At 39.0% G+C, this 20,508-nt stretch overlaps 1 protein-coding gene across 2 annotated transcripts in view; it reads right to left on the bottom strand.

Moving 5' to 3' along the window:
- Positions 1 to 20,508, bottom strand: part of LOC137288065 (protein O-mannosyl-transferase TMTC2-like) — a 214,831-nt gene that overhangs the window by 30,986 nt on the left and 163,337 nt on the right. The window lies entirely within an intron of this gene.

The raw sequence follows: 20,508 nt of genomic DNA on the forward strand, positions 1-20,508 counted from the left end.
ATCTGTTGAAAGATATGAAATGGTTTTTGAGTTGTGCTCCGGAAATGAAGCCCATCCCGCAATTTGAGATTAAGTCTGAATAGTTTCCATGGAAACCAGGTAAAATAGAAATGCCAAAACTTTGTAAAAAGCAAAATATATCTGCCAAGCTTTGCTGAAAGATACATATATTTAAAGATGTCTTCAAGCTCCAGAAACGAAGCCCACTAACACCAAACATTTCATGGGAACACAAAAAAAACCCCAAAATGCCAAAAATCTGTAAACAGCAAAAGACACAACCACAGATTCAGATTATTATATCTATCGATTTTGGTCTAAAAATACTGAATGGTTTTTGAGTTACACTCTGGAAAAAAAATGATTACGGACGTCTGTCCGAAATAAACAATGAAATGTGCAGTATTAAAGTGGATGGAGACTTCCATGCAGTTTTAGACGGGAAAGATGGGAAAGAAAAAAATCATTAACTGCAACTAACTGATGTGTTAGCAGTTGGAACCTAGTCTTGTATATCTCAAACAGAAGCGAGAGCAGACCTGTAACTCACTGATTAAAAAATATTAAGAAATAATGAAACCACTATAAAAACACAGTTGTAGAATTCCCCTACTAGGTAAGCAATGGAGGAGAGAGTTCATGACAACAAATGAATAATATCAAAAGTTTGTAGATACAATTGGTCATTGGATTGTTCTGGGAGATTCTTATCAGTACAGAAGAGGTGAGATTGTTCTCCAGCAATCAAATGGTCCAACTCGTTAACTTGAGTGTGATTGGCATGAAAAATGACGTCCTAAAGACAGGTGCAAGTGCCCCTTAAGTGCTGACATGGCCACTACTCTATCTTGAATAATTCCCAATAAGCCTCAAAACCTGGGTGAGGAAGATACCCAATGCCCAAGTCAAGGCAATTGATGTAAGAAAACATAATGAAGTAATAGGCATGGTCTCAAATTGTATAGCTCCCTATGAAACATATGACTATAAGACATAAAAAAAATTTCCTTATGCTATAACACCTACATGTATCATGCTTTGTCATAGTTTGGCATCTGGTTGGTGTTATTTGGAGTAAAATCCCAAAGACATCCCTCAAGTAACAGATTTGTGAAGATATGAAAGGGTGACATGACTGTGGGAGTGTTGTGGAAAATGCATGATAGGAAAATATGAATTAGATATTATTCTGTATGTGTTGAATGTGTTGTTAAACACTTATTCACTGTGTGTTAATTGTTTTAAGCTATTTCACTGATAATTTTTTTTTCTTTTTGAGAAAAAAAAATGTTGACGCAAATTTCATATGCCTCATCAAGTTTATTTTCTTGTTTGAAAGTACTTGTATTATGTCTAAATACATAGACAAAAACTTGTCTCCCGTGAGATTCAATTTTAGCCTTCAGAATTAGAAAGTAACATAATTTTGTATGTTATCTAACTGTATATTGTTTTAATGATGAAGTAAGGCAAAATTGACACGAACATGACCGAAAAGAAATGTGTGTGGAGGTCTGCGACGTCACAACATAACAACACTGCTGCAGGGCTTCTGGAAATGCATCGGTCCGCTTATAGCACCAAAACAGCTGTACTTAGTGATGTCAACAACCTATTACTAAAGGGTGATGAAAGGCAAGTCTCTTTGATTCGTCTGTTGGATCTGAGTGCAGTGTTTGATATGCTGGACCACGCAGTTCTATTAAAATGGTTGGAAATAACACATGGCATTCGAGGTACAGTGTTAGCATGGTTTAAATTTTATATCAGTGGATGTGCAGAGAGAGTTGAAATTGATTCCATGCAGTCCAATCCCAGTTGTCTCATGTATGGAGTTCCACATGGCTCTACCCTGGGGCCAGTATTGTTTACTTTATATGTACAACCACTCTCAGAGGTCATCTCTTCCCAAGTCTGCAAATTTGAGAAATATGCAGACGACACAGAAATGTCAAAAAGTGGTCTTCTTCAGGACTTTGGTGCTGTCAAAAATGGCATCCAATCATGTAATGAGGATGTTTTGAAATAGATGTATAGTAATAAACTGAAATAGTAATAAACTGAAAATGAACACTGACTAAACAGAACTTATGCCAGTTGGTGCACCCAACCATCCAAAACTCGTTAAAGATGGGTCAGTTGTTGTAGGAGAGTGTGATATTCCCTAACAACCTTGTGTGAAGTACCTAGGGGTCCACTTAGATCAATCACTCACTCTCCATAACCACATCAGCAGTGTGTCATGTGCTTGCTTCCTGGAGATGCGCTGACTTTTTCTATTAGACCATATTTCACTGATAGCGCTACAGCCACACTTGTAAGTTGCTTTATCAATTTACTACTGCAATTCAGTTCTCTTTGGCCTCCCTCTTGACAAGCTCACTCAACTAAAGCAAGTACAGCACAGTGCAGCTCATCTGGTGATGAAGAGATGGGAGTATAATCATCATATCACTCCCATGCTCCAGCATCTACATTGGCTGCATATCTTGCTTCAAAGCAAACGCAAAATTGCAACACTTGTGTTTGCCATTTTGATGCTTCACTACCACCATACCTGTCCAGAAAACTTTCTACTTATAAAGCTCCACAAACTCTCCAATCTTCCAGTGAAAAACCAGTGTTAAAAGTCCCAAAATACAACTTAAAATCAGTGCTCTGTCAGATTCAGTGCGCCCTCAGTTTCGAATGCTCTTCCAAATGAACTCTGCAATTCCTCTTCTCTAAGTTCATCAAACAAACTTTCATCTTAATGTGTACTTTTCTATCCAATTTTTGTGAGACATTCGTAGAGTCCTTTCAGAGACAGCGCCACATAAATGCTATCCATTATTATTATTATGTTTTACAGATTAGGATAGAATGCAGCAGAGAGGGTTTAGGTGATCCTGACACAGTCAGGTGGGTAAAGCTCATCATCAGCTCAGGGCCCTCGCCCCCTCTACATACAGCCCATGTACCAAGGGCACCGAGAACAATGGGGAGTCTGATGACAGAGTACTTGGGATGCAAGCGAGACATTTCAAAGGCGAGGTCCACATATTTATCATGCTTTCCCTTGGTGTCACCAATCACATTGCTGTCAAAAGGGATGGAAAATTCTATGATATAAATAATTTCATTGGCTTTATCAAAAAGGTCAAGAAAAGGTTTGTTGGCTGGAATTCTTCTCAGCAGACTGTATATAGGCTTATTTCTAAGAAGTTTAAAAGCATAATTTTCCAGGATGCCCTTGACATGTTCAGGGTTGTACCATGGATGGACCTCGGGGTCAAAGCCACAGGCATCGTGGAGAAGATAGTAAAAGCAGCGAGCCATGTCATCATGTCTTTTAAGATATGCTGTTTGTGCCAAGGAAGGGCATCCACTGACAAGGTATTAGACAGTCTCTGTAAATTCATTGTATAATCAACATTTCATGTTAATTTTTTTCATTAAGAATCACATTTTGGCGATTGCAAGTGGGAAGTGACTAGTCCTCAGCAGCTAAAAGGAAGCCCCCAGTTTTGCATTTGAGACCAGCCGAGTTCATCCAGACGAAGGAGTCAGTTGGATTGCTGTTCTGTTCCACACACTGCATGTACACACGATGCAATGGCTTTTCAGAAAGCTTTTCCACAAAGGACTGACTCTGGGCTGACTCGGTGAAGGACTTCACCTGGTTTACTCCCATCGCTGTACCATCCAGCAACAAAATCAACTTCAAATTTCAGATTGTGTCCAACAACCTTGGCACGCCTAAAATAGCTGTGGAATTCCTTGCTTTCATCGTGAGTCTTGATGTGCATCACCAGAGGATCATGCGATAAATAAATACATGCAAAAATACACAAATAAGTTCTGTCATGAAGAGCTTCCACATTAATCAAACCCCGACATCCAGAATTGACTGGCATATATAAACTATTAAGAGAGGAACGAGGGTGGTTTGCTCTGTTATCAGATATGATCCTTCTGGTCAGGCGGTCAAGACACTGGATGTCTTGTTTTGTCTAATCAACTACTCTAAAGGAATAGGAGAGGACTGGCACAGCAAAAGTATTGGTGGCTTTGACATTGTTTTGAGCATTTAGCTCTGAGCGCCAGATTTTCTTTAAATGAGATTTATACTCGGCCCAAAGTTTATCCTGAAGCTGGGCATTCTTCAGCTTGTCTTGAATTTGCATTCCAGATAGGTGTAGGCCTGATCTTCCACAAGATGCTCAATAACTCCTCCCCCTTGTAACCTGACTGATCCATCATTAGTTACCTTGCCAAATGAAAGAATCTTACATTTGTCGAGTCCAAATGTCATGATAATATGATTAGAAAAGGACTCAGCAAGGACTCAAAAGGACTCTTCTTTGGCAAGGAGCTCGATATCATCCATGTAGAGGAGATGAGTTTTGGGGATCTGTGCTGAGGAGGTCCGGGATGGTAACCTTCCTCCCTATTGAGCAGAAAACTCAAAGGATTTAAAGACAAACAAAAAAGCAAAGGACTGAAGGAGTCTGAAATATTCCCCTTCTGATTGGAATAGATTCCAGTTTGCACCTTCCCTTGCGAGTACATCTCAAGTTGAGTTGACCAGCATCTCATTAAAGGGGCACTGATGCGGAGCGAATAATGCTTCTCGCCAACGGTCTAATTACGAAAGCAGACCGCAAATTGGTCAGCGCCCACTCCTTCGACCGTGACGGACAAAGGAACTGGGCTCCTGTCCATATTAGCAGAATTTCTTAACCTAAACAGTCAGGAGGCCGGATGCCCATCACATGCCATTTGTTTAAAAATATCCATGGTATTCCTTGTCTGATCGTAACCATATATCCCAGCAGTGTAGTTCTTTTTGGATGCTTGGATGGTATACCTACTGATCTAATTTGATCCTATTTCTGTGTTTTTAACCTCGATATTTAATCATGTTACATGAAAATATGATGTCTACAGGCACGTAGCAAGCCATTTGTTTCAGTACGGAAGATTGCAAAGCTTTATATTTAGGTAGTTTTGAGTGTTGGTTGAGCTGTGATAGCAAATAGCTTACGTAAATTTTGGTAGCTATGGTAGCTACAATGGTTTATTATTTATGATAATAAAACACACAGTTGATTTATTTGAATTCGTAAACAAAAAAACGACGACTTTGCCTTTGGTAGAGAAATCTGAAAATTGTCTTACGTAAAAAAAACCTTATTTCGCCTATTTACCAAAGTACACAGCAAATGCCTGTGTGTATTCCTTATGTAACGAAATTCAGTTGGTATCCTCAAAACATTTTCGGCCCATAAGTGTTTTCAGGCTGCATCTTCCTTGCTGTAACTCGCGTTTGATGGTGTAAACCTACACGTGTTATTTGTCATCATTCTCTTGATGGTCAATTCATGAATTTATAACAGGTATAATTAGTAGCAACACCACTTCGGTTACTCAACAAAGGTTCCCATTTGGCATTTCTCCTGTCTGGAGTAAATACTCAACATTATAAATTAAGGTCTGTAATGGCAAATGTATTGTATGTTATGTAATATGTGCATGTAAGTGATGCAAGAGGGTTTATCAGCTGAGTTACAAAAACAAACATCGATCAAAGGATTAACCGATAACACAGATTGATTAATTACTTTTATCTTCTAGCGGATTTGTCAAAAGGCAGTGTGTGTAGATGACTACACCCTGTCGTAAAGTGTGAGTGCAAAAACAACATCCTCCCTTCAAAGAATTAACCACCCTTGCGTTGATTGATTGATTGCTCAATATTGGTTAACTAAATTACTTGGAATAGTGGACATCATAGAATTAGTTGCCAGGTGTGCTATCTTGGGAGACCAATGAGAGGTTTATCTAGTTTTCACCAACGAAAGACGTGAAACGATGTGTTACTTTTTCGTAAATGAGACAGTTGTAAGACACGCGACACAGAGCAGGATTATTTACCAGCTGCAGATGAATGGAATACGATTTCTTTTATGTGGATATTGATGGATACATTCCTGAACAAGGTAGTAGCCTGACATTGTTGCTATAAAATTAGTCTGTTTTACATTCATTATTTGCAGTTTGTTTTAATTTATTTGTTGTAGCATTCAGCAGAATCTGTATGACAGAAAACACACACTAGATCGCGCATGTGTGTGAAATAGGATCCACATTAGCAATCTATACAATGTATAAATGTTGCTGTTATGTTAGAAATTTACTATGAGTATAAGCAAATCGTGTGATCTTTTATTAATTTTCAGAATCATACAAATATGACAATAAACTAATTAGGGTTATGAGACAAAATATAGAGACGTACATTGGCTTCGTTGTTTTCCGTCCTAATAGTTTTTTACTATTTCTACCACTGGCAGATGATTAACCTTCAAAGTGTTTCATTTGTTTTCATAATACATTTGTAATGAAGTACAAATGACTTCACCTCAGTTGATCTGTCTATAATTAAACTATCAATTGCGCTTACGGACTGCGCAGCAGAGGTCACGAACCAGTCACGAATTCTGGGATATCATCCGGGTACTCACGGGAGAAAAACAATAACAAAAGTTTACACCAGTCAACGGAAATTGCTCCGCATCAGTGCCCCTTTAAAGACTTAGGTAAATCAAGTAGTCGCTCAGGGAGGTCAATACACTGAAGAGACTTTAGAATCCTGGCAAAGCTCTATCCAGGAAATATATTTTCTAGTTTCTCTTAATTTTACTTGGAAACGGTTTTTCTTGGTTTATTGCTCCTAGTAGTAAGATTTTTCTTCGGACACTGTGTACAGTTCCTCTAAAGTTCAAGCAGCAGCACAGACACAGCATTTAACTTCATGTAATGAACAGTCTGCAGAAAGTTTCATAGAAATAATGTCATTCAATAAATCAATTTCATTTTTGGGTGAAGATTGACTGGTTTGTTTCACTGGTCTCCGTTTTTCGAAAGGTATAGCTCATATTTCATCATAAATAGAGTGAAACAAAATATACACAGGGTTTTTGGAAAGATCAGCAAATGAGAAGAGGACGAATGAGGGTCCAAAATTTCGGGCAAACTGGCTCTACGCCAGGAGAGTTTGTTTTGGGAACAGGAAAGAGGTTCATGTGGACATGTCCATGAGACATTTTGGATCTCCTGCCAGTGGAGCATTCTGCTCATGTGAAGGTTCCTCACAGGCACCAGTTGTGGGTTGAACTGGCTCATGGGGCATAAGATGTTCAAATCGCCAGAGTTGATCTCGAAGATTTTGCTCCTTCAGGTAAGCATACATGGTATGGCATTGTCCCAATGCAGCTTAAGTGACTTGCCATTGATGCCTAGATTATCAGGCCATCCTGGCGCTTTCGCACACTTTAGTAGATATTCTTAGTTGGGTTCTGTGCCTTCTCCTGGGGCAAGTCCCATCTCCAGTGTGGTTTGTGTCACTACCAGGGGAAGGCTGACTGGGCTGCAGCAGTGAAAGATTGAATTCTTTTTGTGTTGCTGTAACCTAGTAAGAAAACCAGCTTCAGGGAGTCAGCCTTAACTGGGTGATGTATGTTCAGACATGAGTTAAAATCATGGAGTAAGGCCACATCATCCATAGGCAGGAACATGTCCATGGACGGAAGGGTGAGAACACTGTCATGGAATGAAACGTGCATTTATGAACAGATAAATTCTGTGCAGATTGTGTCTGAGATATTCGGGAAAATTCCTGGTATAAGTGGCGTATTATCAAGGCTAATGTGAGGAAGCCCGGACAATTAGTCCACAGTCGTGGTACCCGATGGTTCCGTAGTTCTGTAGTAAAGGCAGTAGCATACATAGAAGTGGAAATAGTATGAGTATTACCAATGATCGGTCTGTCAGACCTCAACACCATGGTTTTGTCTGGGATGACAATTTCATATGATAACTGATTAGAGGAAGACGGGTGGATAATTAACAGCTATGGTGCCCAACAGTACCATAATAAAGGCAGCAGCATTGTAGCCCCCTGGAAAGCGCTAAGTTAAAAGTGGACATGGCCGAAGACACAACTGTAGAACGTGGCAACGCGAGGTTAAGTAGTTTCTGATGGGTTAACAAACCTGAAGATCCAAGTTCAGCTGCCAGTTCCATGGCAACGGCCTTGGGTGGAGATGAAGCCATGCACAGCTTCAATTCATGGAGTAAAGTTATCACATCGATGTGCTCTACCACTGGAGGCAGAGACCCATCTACAGTATCAGGCTTTCCGGGGCTGGTTAAGTACTGTGATTAATGTAGCAGAAGTAGCCAATGCTGAACCAGCAGACATAGACATCCAGGCCATGTCTGGGACGGTGGATATTTGAGAGACAGGTAACCCTGAAGCCACAGATCTCTAATCAACTTGATAGATACAGTAAAATACTTTTATAACGAACTACAGGGGACCACTGAAATTAGTTCATTATATCCGTAGTTCGCTATTCACAAAAATCCATTGAAAGAACAGTAAAACACGCTATACAGTACAACACATTCCTACTCAGTTTATTCGTACATTCAGTCATTCACATTACATTCTTTTCACTACAAAGTCAGTAATCTTACACACGTCACTCGTCACTACGGACTCGTCATTGAATGTATCGTATTTTAAAAGTCTCACAAGTATCAAAAGCTTCTGTCTACATTTCTGATGTGTGTAGGAGGCATATACACAAGCCTTATGAGGGGATGCACTTGTCGTTTTCTATTAAATCGCTGACCGAGTTGCTGTGCCGGAAGTATACAAAACTAGGTCGTCGGCGACAGGCTTTACAGCCTCCGGCAATCTGATTGGTTAATAATGCAAACTGCTCAATTGACTATTCACACCATTAATTAGTGTTAACTGGAACTGTTGAGGATTTCAAAGTGAGCATCGCTAACTGGCAGTGACACTGATTGAGTTTGCTCATTTCGTTATTCACACCGTTAATTAGTGTTACATGGGATGCGCGGGGATTGCAAATCAGTTCGCTATAGCCGGTAAGTTCGTTATAGAGAATTCGTTATTCACGACTTTTTTTATATAACATACAGTGGCTTATTTGGGACTTTTAAAACAGTTCGCTATAGCCGTCAGTTCGTTATATCCGTGTTCGTTATAAAAGTATACTACTGTATTAGCCATGGAATTCAGAGAGATATCCCGGCTATACACATCTCCTGGGTAGCTGTTGATCAAAAGTCAATTTTAACTGCGTTTATAGACCATTTAATTCTTTGATGTTAGAAAAACTTCTCTGTTCATCTGTTCAAGATCTTTTAAATCTGAGCTAAAAGGCGCATTAAGGTCCTCCGTAAACAATGCCAGCATGGCTGTTAAAGAGTTCATATCCAGGTTGAGCGAAGTTGGGTTCCATTCAGGAGTAGACATTCTACTAGATTTTGCCTTTTTAGGTGCCTCCGAAGAAGATGAAGATTTTCATTACACCTATTTACCCAAGTACACAGCAAATGCCTGTATGTATTTCTTATGTAATGACGTTCTGTTGGTATCCTCAAAACAGTTTCGGCCCATAAGTGTTTTCAGGCTGCATGCAACACAGAGATTACATCTTCCTTGCTGTAACTCGCGTTTGATGGTGTAAACCTACACGTGTTAACAGATAACATGCTGATTGATTAATTACTTTTATCTTCTACAGCGGATTTGTCAAAAGGCTGTGTGTAGATGTACTAATCTATACTGACTACACCCTGTCATGAAGTGCAAGTGTAAAAACAACATCCTCCCTTCAAAGAATTAACCACCACCCTCACTTCAAAGAATAAACCACCATTGCGTTGATTGATTGATTGCTCATTATTGTTAACTAAATTACTTAGAATGGCAGACATCATAGAATTAGTTGCCAGGTGTGCTATCTTGGGTGACCAATGAGAGGTTTATCAGGTTTTCACCAGTGTGAAAGACGTGAAACGATGTGTTATTTTTTCGCAAATTAGACTGTTGTAAGACACACAACACAGAGCAGGATTACTTACCAGCTGCAGATGAACGGAATATCGTTCTTTTATGTGGATATTGATAGATACATTCCTGAACAAGGTAGTAGCCTGACATTGTTGCTATAAAATTAGTCTTTTTTATATTCATTATTTGCATTTTGTTTCAATTTATTTGTTGTAGCATTCAGCAGAATCTATATGACAGAAAACACACTAGAACGTGTATGTGTGTGAAATAGGATCCACATTGGCAATCTATACAATGTATAAATGTTGCTGTCATGTTAGAAATTTAATATATGTATAAGCAGACCATGTGTTCTTTTATTAATGTTCAATAAACTATGATAATAAACTAATTAGGGGTATGAGACAAAATACAGAGACGTACATTGGCTTCGTTATTTTTCTGTCCTAATAGTTTTTTACCATTTCTACTACTGGCAGATGATTAACCTTCAAAGTGTTTCATTTGTTTTCATGATACATTTATAATGAAGTAAAAATACGGACTGCGCAGCAGAGGTCACGAACCAGTCACGAATTCTGGGATATCATCTGGGTACTTATGGGAGAAAAACAAAAGTTTACACCAGTCCACGGAAATTGCTCCGCATCAGTGCCCCTTTAAGTATTCTCAGCTCACATGAGATAGAAATACATTTTGACGACAATTTGACATTACCATTAACTCTAGGTTTCTTTCAGTTGACCGAAGCACTTCTCCAAGAGAGACAAGAATAACTTCCACACGTGCAATTGAAGTTGCCAAATGTTCTCGTGATATCGACTCGATTCCAGCTGACTGATGGGACTGTGCCGAGTTGGCAGTAACATTGACGTGTCAGTGAGATCCAGTAGGGTTTATGAACATCATCCTCGTAGGTCAGGCAGGAACCACTAGATACACTACACAGCTGTACTGGAAGACTTGTGCACTTCAACTTGTGGGGCGAGAGCATATGCTGTCATCTTGTCCCACAAAGTTGAGAAAGCATACATTGCCCAGACAAGGGGATCCTTAGCCAGACTAACATCTGGTCTATGACCAGAGTCTCCCAGCATTGCGTGATCAACTTGAAAGAAATATATGGTTGACATTATTCTGTCATGTCTGGATAGAGAATTTGCCAGAATATAGAACCTGCATGGAATGCCCTCACTGAACATTGGCCAAGTGGACAATGTTAACAACTGCTGAGTTGCCCAAAGTAGCTGGTAAGATCTTGTTCCACCATCTTGATCACATAGGAGACTATGTTTGAATTGTCTGTGGCCATCATAATTGCTTTTCTGCGGACGCACCATGTTTGAATGCTCTGACTCTGGCTAACATTTTGAGAACGCTGATATGAAGATTCTTCTCCTGGACTTGACCACATCCCTTGGACTTGAAGGTGACCCATATGTGCTCCCCATCCTGTGTACATTATCAGGTTTGGAGATTTTGAGTGAAGATGGATGAGTGTGTAGAGGTTACTCTGCGATGCCATCTTGAATTTGGGTGGTTTGGTAAGAAAGGTTTTGTATAGAGTTTCAGGTCTATGATCATTTGCATCTAGTGTGTGTCTTTTTGGGGACAAAAAACACTGGGGAATGAAATCTCAGGCAGTTATCATGACCGGAAGCTTTATTGCCGCTGGTTTCTCCAACAATCTATTGCCTGAATAGCTGCAGGAAGGCAAGGTTCCTGTACGAAAAATCCCTCTCGTGGGTTGGCTAGTCACTGGAGGTAATCTGTCCCATCGTAGGGTGTTACGAGTGTGTATTTTCTGTATATTTTGTTATTAATTCAGTAATAATTATTATTGGGTCACAATGTTTAGCGTTTTGAATAATAATTATAATGGGTCACATTTCATATAATAGATGATCTGCATTTTTAGAATTTTGGCAGCAGGCTTGTCTGGGAATTATCTGCCCTTGACTTCATCTACTGCCATCAGACCGCTCACTGTGTTACATTCTGCTCGACTGTTTCCCTCTCACACTAAGACTTTGGTGAGTTAGCTATACTATATATTTTGTGACACATTACCTTAGATTTTGTCTCCCTTGTATTGTATTTGTAATCGATATTGTGACTACTGAATTGTGAGTTCTTAACCGTAACAAAACTGGGGGCTCGTCCGGGATAGAATTCATTTGACATTTGAGACCATTTGTGAAAATTATTTCAAATTTTTGCAATTTTGCGCAAGTTAATTGTTGAACCAGCAAAATAGTGTTTGAACTTGAGAAGTTAGTATTGTCCCATGACTCTGAGACAATTAGTCAGTTCAGGAAATCAGATTTATTGCAGATTTCTTCACATCTCAAACTTGATGCCAAACGTGCTATGAGGAAATTTCAGATTTGGAAAATTGTTATGAATCATTACATTGATGAGGAAGTTTTTGAACATGATGTTTTGGAAATGGTGCCAGACAAATATTCAGACCAGTTGGAAATGAAAAAATTAGAACTGAAAAGGTTGGAAATGGAAAAAGAGATGAAAATGAAAAAGATGGAAAAAGAAATAGAAAGGGACAGAAATAGAAAGGAATTAGATTGTATTGTATTTGCAATCGATATTGTGACTATTGAATTGTGACTTTGTATACCTTGCTCTCGTTACATAATAATACAGAATTTGAATGTTTCAGGCTTGTCTTTGTCCTGTTTTGCTGGTTCACAGGGGATTTCTTCACCGTAACAAGGGTAAACCCCTTTTTACAACAGACAAGATCCAAGGGTCCTGTGTGATCTGTCTCCAGTCTGTGTACAAGGAAATCTGGCCTCTCACAGGCGAAGGAGTAACTAGAATCATGAAAACTTGATCTAGCTCATAGTTCGTTGACATAAACAGGTGGTAAGGCTCAAAAGAAACTTTCTTCAGCGAAGTTTTGAGGAGCGAAAGGAAGCTTTACCCCTACTTCTTCCCCTGACATTCTGAGATTGCTCCCAGGAAAAGACCAGAAGGTGAGCATAGTTGGATCTCGACATACATTCAAAAGTTGCTATTTGTAAAGAGTCCTGACGGTCCAAAGATGCTGAACAAGACATTGTAGATGATGGAATGTCTCTCCTACTTCTGGAAACACTCCTGGATCTATTCTGAGCAAGATGAGTAGAAGCTAGTTGCTGATTAAGATCATGCGAGGTCAGAGCATCCATAGTTGCAATGGCCTGATGACACAGTCCATTAAAGATGGTAGGAGTGTTAAAAAACTGATCCTTTAATGTAAAAGTGTGGTTCCTCAGAGATTGTAAACACTGAGAACAATCCACAGCAGTCAAATGTCCCAAAGCATTAACTTGGGCATGTGTAGCATCATTCCTGGTACACCACAGAGTGTGCTAAAACAACTTCATGGACTGACAATGGCACATGTCTTTCTTTAAACTTAGGAGGGAGCAAGGCCCTAACGCCAGCCGCAAACCAATTCCCTAGGAGGGAGCAAGGCCCTAACGCCAGCCGCAAACCAATTCCTATATGATAATATATCCCTAGAAGCTCTGGCTGCCAAATCTAAATTACAAACATCCTTGCTATATAAGAATAAGTGAATGAATCGTTCCTTGGAATCTAAGGATCCAGTTGAGAATAATCATCATCCAGCTCAGTTGGAGCAGAGAACAAAACTCTGTCATGAATACTGTAGCCCAGTTTATGAGAGGTCCTAGGTAAACTTGATACACTTGTACTAACCAATCTGTTGAGGTGATCTTGATTAATTCACAATAATTCAATGGTGCATGAATCACAGTAGAATCTTTTTCTATATATCCGAAAGCGTCCTATAAGTAGGACATACAGAAAAATTATGAGGTTTAAAAGGGTGTGCTCTTACATAAAAATGTTAAGGGAAGATGACTCCATGGGTTAAAAGGCATACCATCAGGGGCACTATGACTCTTGAATCGTTTTTTCGTTTCCATTTTTTTCTTTATGTGCCTGTGGTATCCACAGGAACAAGGCAACCATAATCTAGAGGGAATGTTTACCCCTAAAACTGTGCCCACTCCCAGCCTTTGTATCTTCTCAAGTGGCATACTAGAGAGAAGTGAGCAGATGAACCCGGATAGACAACTTTCAAGTGTGGTGGCTCAAGACAAAAGTAGTAGTAGTTCCATTATGCCAAGTGCATAAAAACACTGGCTTACTTTTTCAAAGACATAGGACTTTGGAGTTACTAATGTGCTTACTGATAACGTCATGGGGATAACTGATTAAGGAACAGCTTGTATTTCAGTCACACACCATGACTACAAAGTAATTTGCATTTAAAATTAGGTGTTCACCTGGATAGTGGTTGTCCTGCATTGGTAAGAGCCACATACATTTTGAGAAATATCTCTTCCAGGCTACAAAACAACCACATTGTGTGTAAGTGTTGAAGTGTTTGACATCTCAGCTCCCTGCTAAAGAGTTCCTGCAGCATATAGGAAGCACTCCTGTTGGTATTAATAGTCACAAGTGCCAGGAAGAGTTCTATCTACACTGTGGGTGTCAGTGTCACTCAGGGTTTCTATAGCATCAAATTGTTTCCATCCCTTCTGGGTGGGAGATGGTTCAGGGTTGCCCAACAACCATGTCACAATGCATTACAAACTTGTGAGACTAATTTCGATGAGGTAGACTTTGAAAATGACTGCATTATTTGAAGACCATGGCCAGATGGTAAAGGTGAACCAACAACAACCTCACAATCTAAATACCTTTATAAGAGTGTGCACAGATCTGCTCTACAGAGAATAGATTAATAGTGATGGTATCTGATGACCATATCTAGCCATATCCCAAGAGTTCATAATGTCTCAAACATATGTTTAGAGGAAAATGCCAAATAAATACATACACAGAAGTTTCTACTTGATGATCTGCAATGTGTTTCATAAAACAAAAAGAGACATTATGTCTTCCCGACACCTCAAATTTCCTGAGGCATATTTCAATATGAATTTAACCATACTACAAGAATATTGGCCATCATCTAATAGAGATGAAGTATATGAAGGAATTATAACGGACTGTAACTGGAAAATATTCATTAGTTGCTTTGGTAGGTTATCTAAAGCTTAGTAAGTATGACCAAGATATTTTATGGGTCTAAGTTTTTCCCTCACAAGGTGAAGTAAATTGTTTCAGCACTTGTTTGCACAAATATTACATATGCAATACAAGAGTCATCAGAAGATGACATATCCCCCGACCCCTACATATCTGAAAGGACAAATCATCTGACATTTTGAATTGTTTCCATGGAAATCAGGAACAAGAGTCATCACAAGATGAAATATCCGCCCGGTCCCAACAAATTTGAAAGGACAACTCATCTGACAGTTACTTGATGCTTTCTTAGATTAAGTTTGAATTGTTTCCATGGAAGTCATGAAAAATATAAGTGCTATGTTCATGCAAACAGCAAAATGCACCACTTCAACATCTATCTCATATATCTGACAAGATCTGTTGAATGCTATAAATGGTTTTCGAGTTGTGCTCCCTCCATTTTGATACTAAGCCCGAAGTGTTTCCATGGGAACCAGGAAAAAATAAAAATGCCAAAACTTTGCAAATAGCAAAAGGCACCACTTTGTGGTCTGCCTCCAATATCTGCCAAGGTTTGCTGAAAGATATTAAATAGTTTTTGAGTTGTGCTCCGGAAACGAGGCCCATTCTTCTATTTTGAGACTAAATCCGAATTGTTTTCATGTAAACCCAGAAAATGATAACTCACAAAACCCTGTAAATAGCAAAAGGCACCCCTTTGGGGTCTGGCACACATATCTGCCAAGTTCTGCTGAAAGATATTATGAAGTTTTTGAGTTATGCTCCAGAAACAGAGCCCATCCCTCCATTTTGAGACTATGTAAAAAAATGTTTCCATGGAAACCGAGAGAATAATAAATCAAAGAAACCTGTACATAGCACAAGGCACCACTTTAAGTTCTGACTGAGATATCTACATTTTGCAGAAAAATATTGAATGGTTTTTGAGTTCTGCTCTGGAAACGAAACGCACCTCTCACTTTTCAGACTATGTCCAAAATGTTTCCATGGAAACCGAGAAAATCGTACAACACAATATCCTGTAAAATAGAAAAAAAACACCACTTTGGGGTTTACCACACATATCTGCCAAGTTTTACTGACATATTTAGAAGTTTTGCTCCTCACTTTTGAGACCAAGTAAGAAACATTTCCATGGAAACCGAGAAAATAATAAATCACAAAAACCTGTACGTAGCAAAAGGACCCAGTTTAGGTTCTGATTGATATAGCTATCAAGTTTTGAAGAAAAATATTCAACAGTGTTTTAGTTCTGCTCCGCAAACAAAGCCCATCCCTCCATTAGATCAACACCAAAATGTTCCATGGAAAAACTAAACAAAAATAAGAAAGCCAAAAATCTGTAAATAGCAAGAGGCACAACCATAGGTTCAGATTATTATGTCTATCAATTTTGTTCTAAAAATATTGAATGTTTTTTTGAGTTATGCTCCAGAAACAAAATGATTACGGATGGACAGCCAGATGAGGTCTCGCCTATATTCCCCTGCATTATATGCCGGGGGTATAACAAGAATAAAGACAGCAAGGTGTCCCTGACTGGCACATAGGAATGACCCATGCAACGATGTCAGGAATATTTATATATATGCCAAGTGCAATGTTGAGAGCGTCTCATGGGTATACTCGTAGCGTCAATTCTAGTCAAATTTGCCACCAAATTTGTGCTAACTCGTAGTTGTAACAGTGGTAATTTAAAACAAGTTTCACATGTTGGCAAAATATGCACAAGAAACAAATGTGTGCTGGCATTCTTTGTTACCACCAGGAGAAAATTGCTTCTTGTCCCCGTTATACCATCATGTGAAACTTGTTTTAAAATACCACTGATGCAGCTATGAGGCAACTCATAGTGGCACATTTGAGCAGACACTGATACTACAAATATCAGTGATGGGAGTCAAGCTAAAATGAGACATATCTTCGTTGAAAGGTGATTGAGATTGCTTGAAAGCACCCTTCTGCACTGGAGCTCCAGTGTCCATTCTAGGACACGTGATTACGCAATTTGTGCTAATAATGATCAAATCGCCCCTCATAAAAACAGCAGAGTGCGAACAGTAATTTGCTCCCTACCTAACTTCCAAAAAACACACGACAAAAGCTTTATATTGACAAGGAATGACTCTTTTAAATTGGAGTCAGCCACAGACTCAAGTTCAAGTTACAACATGTAAAAATAACAGAGTAACCTCACTTGGTTAAAACCACTATCGGCACTGGGGAAACGAAATTCCATTCATATCAGTATGAAAATACAGCAGCATACTTTTATAACGAACACGGATATAACGAACTGATGGCTATAGCGAACTGTTTTAAAAGTCCCAAATAAACCACTATATGTTATCATATAAAAAAGTCATGAATAACAAATTCTCTATAACGAACTTACCGGCTATAGTGAACTGATTAGCAATCCCCGCGCGTCCCAGGTAACACTAATTAACGGTGTGAATAACAAACTGAGCGAACTCAATCAGTGTCACTGCCAGTTAGCGATGCTCACTCTGAAATCCTCGGGAGTCCCAGTTAACACTAATTAATGGTGTGAGTAGTCAATTGAGCAAATTCAATCAGTGTCAATTAGCGGCGCTCACTTTGAAATCTGACAAAATAAGTTAGACGTCAATGGCTAAGACTTTTGTGTACAAAACACGCTCCAGTTTTTACACCCATGTGAAGGTGTAGTTTGCATTATTAACCAATCAGATTGCCGGAGGCCGTAAAGCCCATCGCTGACGGCCTAGTTTTGTATACTTCCAGCACAGCAAGTAGGTCTTTGGCGATTTAATAGAAAACGACAAGTGCATCCCCTCAAAAGGCCTGTGTATATGCCTCCCACACACATCAGAAATGTTGACAGAAGCTTTTGATACTCGTGAGACTTTTAAAATATGATATATTTAATGACGAGTGCGTAGTGACGAGTGACGTGTGTAAGATTACTGACTTTGTAGTGAAAAGAACGTAATATGAATGACTGAATGTACGAATAAACTGAGTAGGAATGTGTTGTACTGTATAGCGTGTTTTACTGTTCTTTCAATGGATTTTTGTGAATAGTGAACTATGGATATAACGAACTAATTTCAGTGGTCCCTTGTAGTTCATTATAAAAGTATTTTACTGTATATCACATTTTTCGATGAAGTTATGATTTGACTAATTAACTGACAACGTTAGACTATGAACACTAAAAATAGTGCATGTGTACAGCGCTTGCAAAACACAGTTTAGTCGATCATTTTTCAGAACATCAGTTCGTTCTAGCTTCGTTTTCGAAATCAGACAATATTATCACTTGAAGACGACAAATGAATACGAAATTCTTATTTGTGGTAATTTTGGGTGATTAATGTCACGTAAAAGAATGAAAATAACTGACATTTTTGCACAAGATACCATTGAGAAAACAAAAGTGTCAGCCATGTCTCCCCAGATCGATACGTCTGTTAAGGAGATGTCTGAATTTAAAGGCGAGAAAAAACCCAAAACTGACCTCGGCCCCTCCGATTCTGAAAAGAACCCCCAAAAAACCGAGTGTTTTTCAGAAAAAATGGTTGAAAGAATGGCCATGGCTCTCTCAAAATGAGCTTGGTGCTATGATATGTGACTACTGTGGAGAAAATTAAATGAGCAATAGTTTCACTGGTGGTGGTTGCATTAACTTTCGTACATCCACACTATTTTGAAAGACCTTTTTTGTGAGGGGGCGAGAAATCCCCCCTAGATCCCACCCATATGTCATAGGTCAGCAAATTGCTGTCAACATTTTAAAGTTAACATTACTTAACATAGTAATGAGAAGAACATTTTCAATGCAATGGATTTAAAAAAGCAACTGTTTAATCTTCATTTCAAAAGAAATGTGATGTCTTCATGAGAATATATGCCTCCTCAGTCCACATTCTACAGTGAGGTTTACTGGTAGTTGCTGACAAGGATAAAAAGAGTGTAATTTGAGTACAAATATTTTTTTAATAAGTAATGAGTGATCACGAAAAGCATGAGAAAGTTTAAACTTCAGTGGTCTGGTGGTTTCTGTGGAAAATATGTTACAACAAATACAGAAGAGACAGGCATTGACTTCAGCTAACATGACTTTGTGTCAGTTCTACAGCTTGTTCATCTTGACCAGAGCTACTCTGCACATGCATGACCTGGGATTTCGATCAAACTGCACAAACAGCAGATCGCTGCATAAAAGCATGAATCACAAACATGCTTTTATCAACTAACAATGATGCAGCCCATCACAATGACCCAGCCTGTTGGGACACAGTCCCACAATGCAATAGTATTCACTTGATTAGGTATAACTGAACAAGCTGCAGTAAAAACATTGTGAAAGAAGATACTTGGTAAGAGGCAACTGTTTACATGCATAAACACATAAATAAATGCCCAGACTGAAATATCTGTGCAGCTTATTGAGATGTCAAGAGATTACAAAGTGATTTCTTTTCCAGTGCTCTTTTAGTGAGAAGTGTTTTTCACAATACTGAGACATGCAAACATCCATTGAGTACATAGAGGTACAACAGCTACATACAACATGAAAGTTATGTCTTACTTATTCCAGCTGCAATATTGGGGGTACAAAGCAGAAACAGATGAATCAGCACTAAACACGATGGAGGAAAACAAGTACAACAACTACATAGTATATGTAGTAGCTGGGAATGAGGGTGAGGGCATGAAGTGTTTCAGATGGAGACAAATGTGATGAATACAATATTACTTTCATGCAATATTATTTTCTACTAACACAATTTTCTAGCACAAGGGAAAAAGTAACACACGTTAACAGTTATTTTCCATCACAAGATAAAATTACTTGTATCTGAGATCTTATCTATTTACAATGAATGCAGCTGAAGTAATAGTGGCATGTTGTCCAATGAATGGCAAGGTAACCTACCAAGCAATGCCCAGCATCTGTAACCCTAAAATGGATTTTAAAAAATTACGTCTGTGATAACAGTCATGATCCCTATCACAAGTGCCTGGCTCGATTTCTGTTGAGAAGACGGTAGCTGACATGGTGGACTATGACTTAGATTCAACCTATTTCTCTTCTGTGGAGTATCGCTTGCGAAAGTGCTGAGATCCGATATGCTAATTCTTTAATGAGATTGACCAATGGCTTCAAAGCCACAGATAAAGCCTCCTCTGTGAGTGAGTGAGTTAGTTAGTTTAGTTTTACGCTGCACTTGGCAATATTACAGCTATATGGTGGCGCTCTGTAGATAATCGAGTCTGGACCAGACAATCCAGTGATCAACATGAGCATCTGTCTGCGCAATTGGGAACCGATGACATGTGCCAACCAAATCAGCAAGCCCAACAACCCGATCCTGTTAGTCGCCTCTCACGACAAACATAGTTGCTGAAGGCCTATTCTACCCCGGGACCTTCACGGGTGCCTCCTCTGTGACTAACAGAAGTTTGTTGGAGGGATTTGCCTAAATCATACTGGAAAGTGTTCCCAATTTTGGCTAATAATGTCATAATAAATATGCATCTGTATGAAATTAGGC

Source organism: Haliotis asinina, chromosome 6 (genome assembly GCF_037392515.1).
Source record: "Haliotis asinina isolate JCU_RB_2024 chromosome 6, JCU_Hal_asi_v2, whole genome shotgun sequence".
Taxonomy (NCBI): Eukaryota; Metazoa; Mollusca; class Gastropoda; order Lepetellida; family Haliotidae; genus Haliotis; species Haliotis asinina.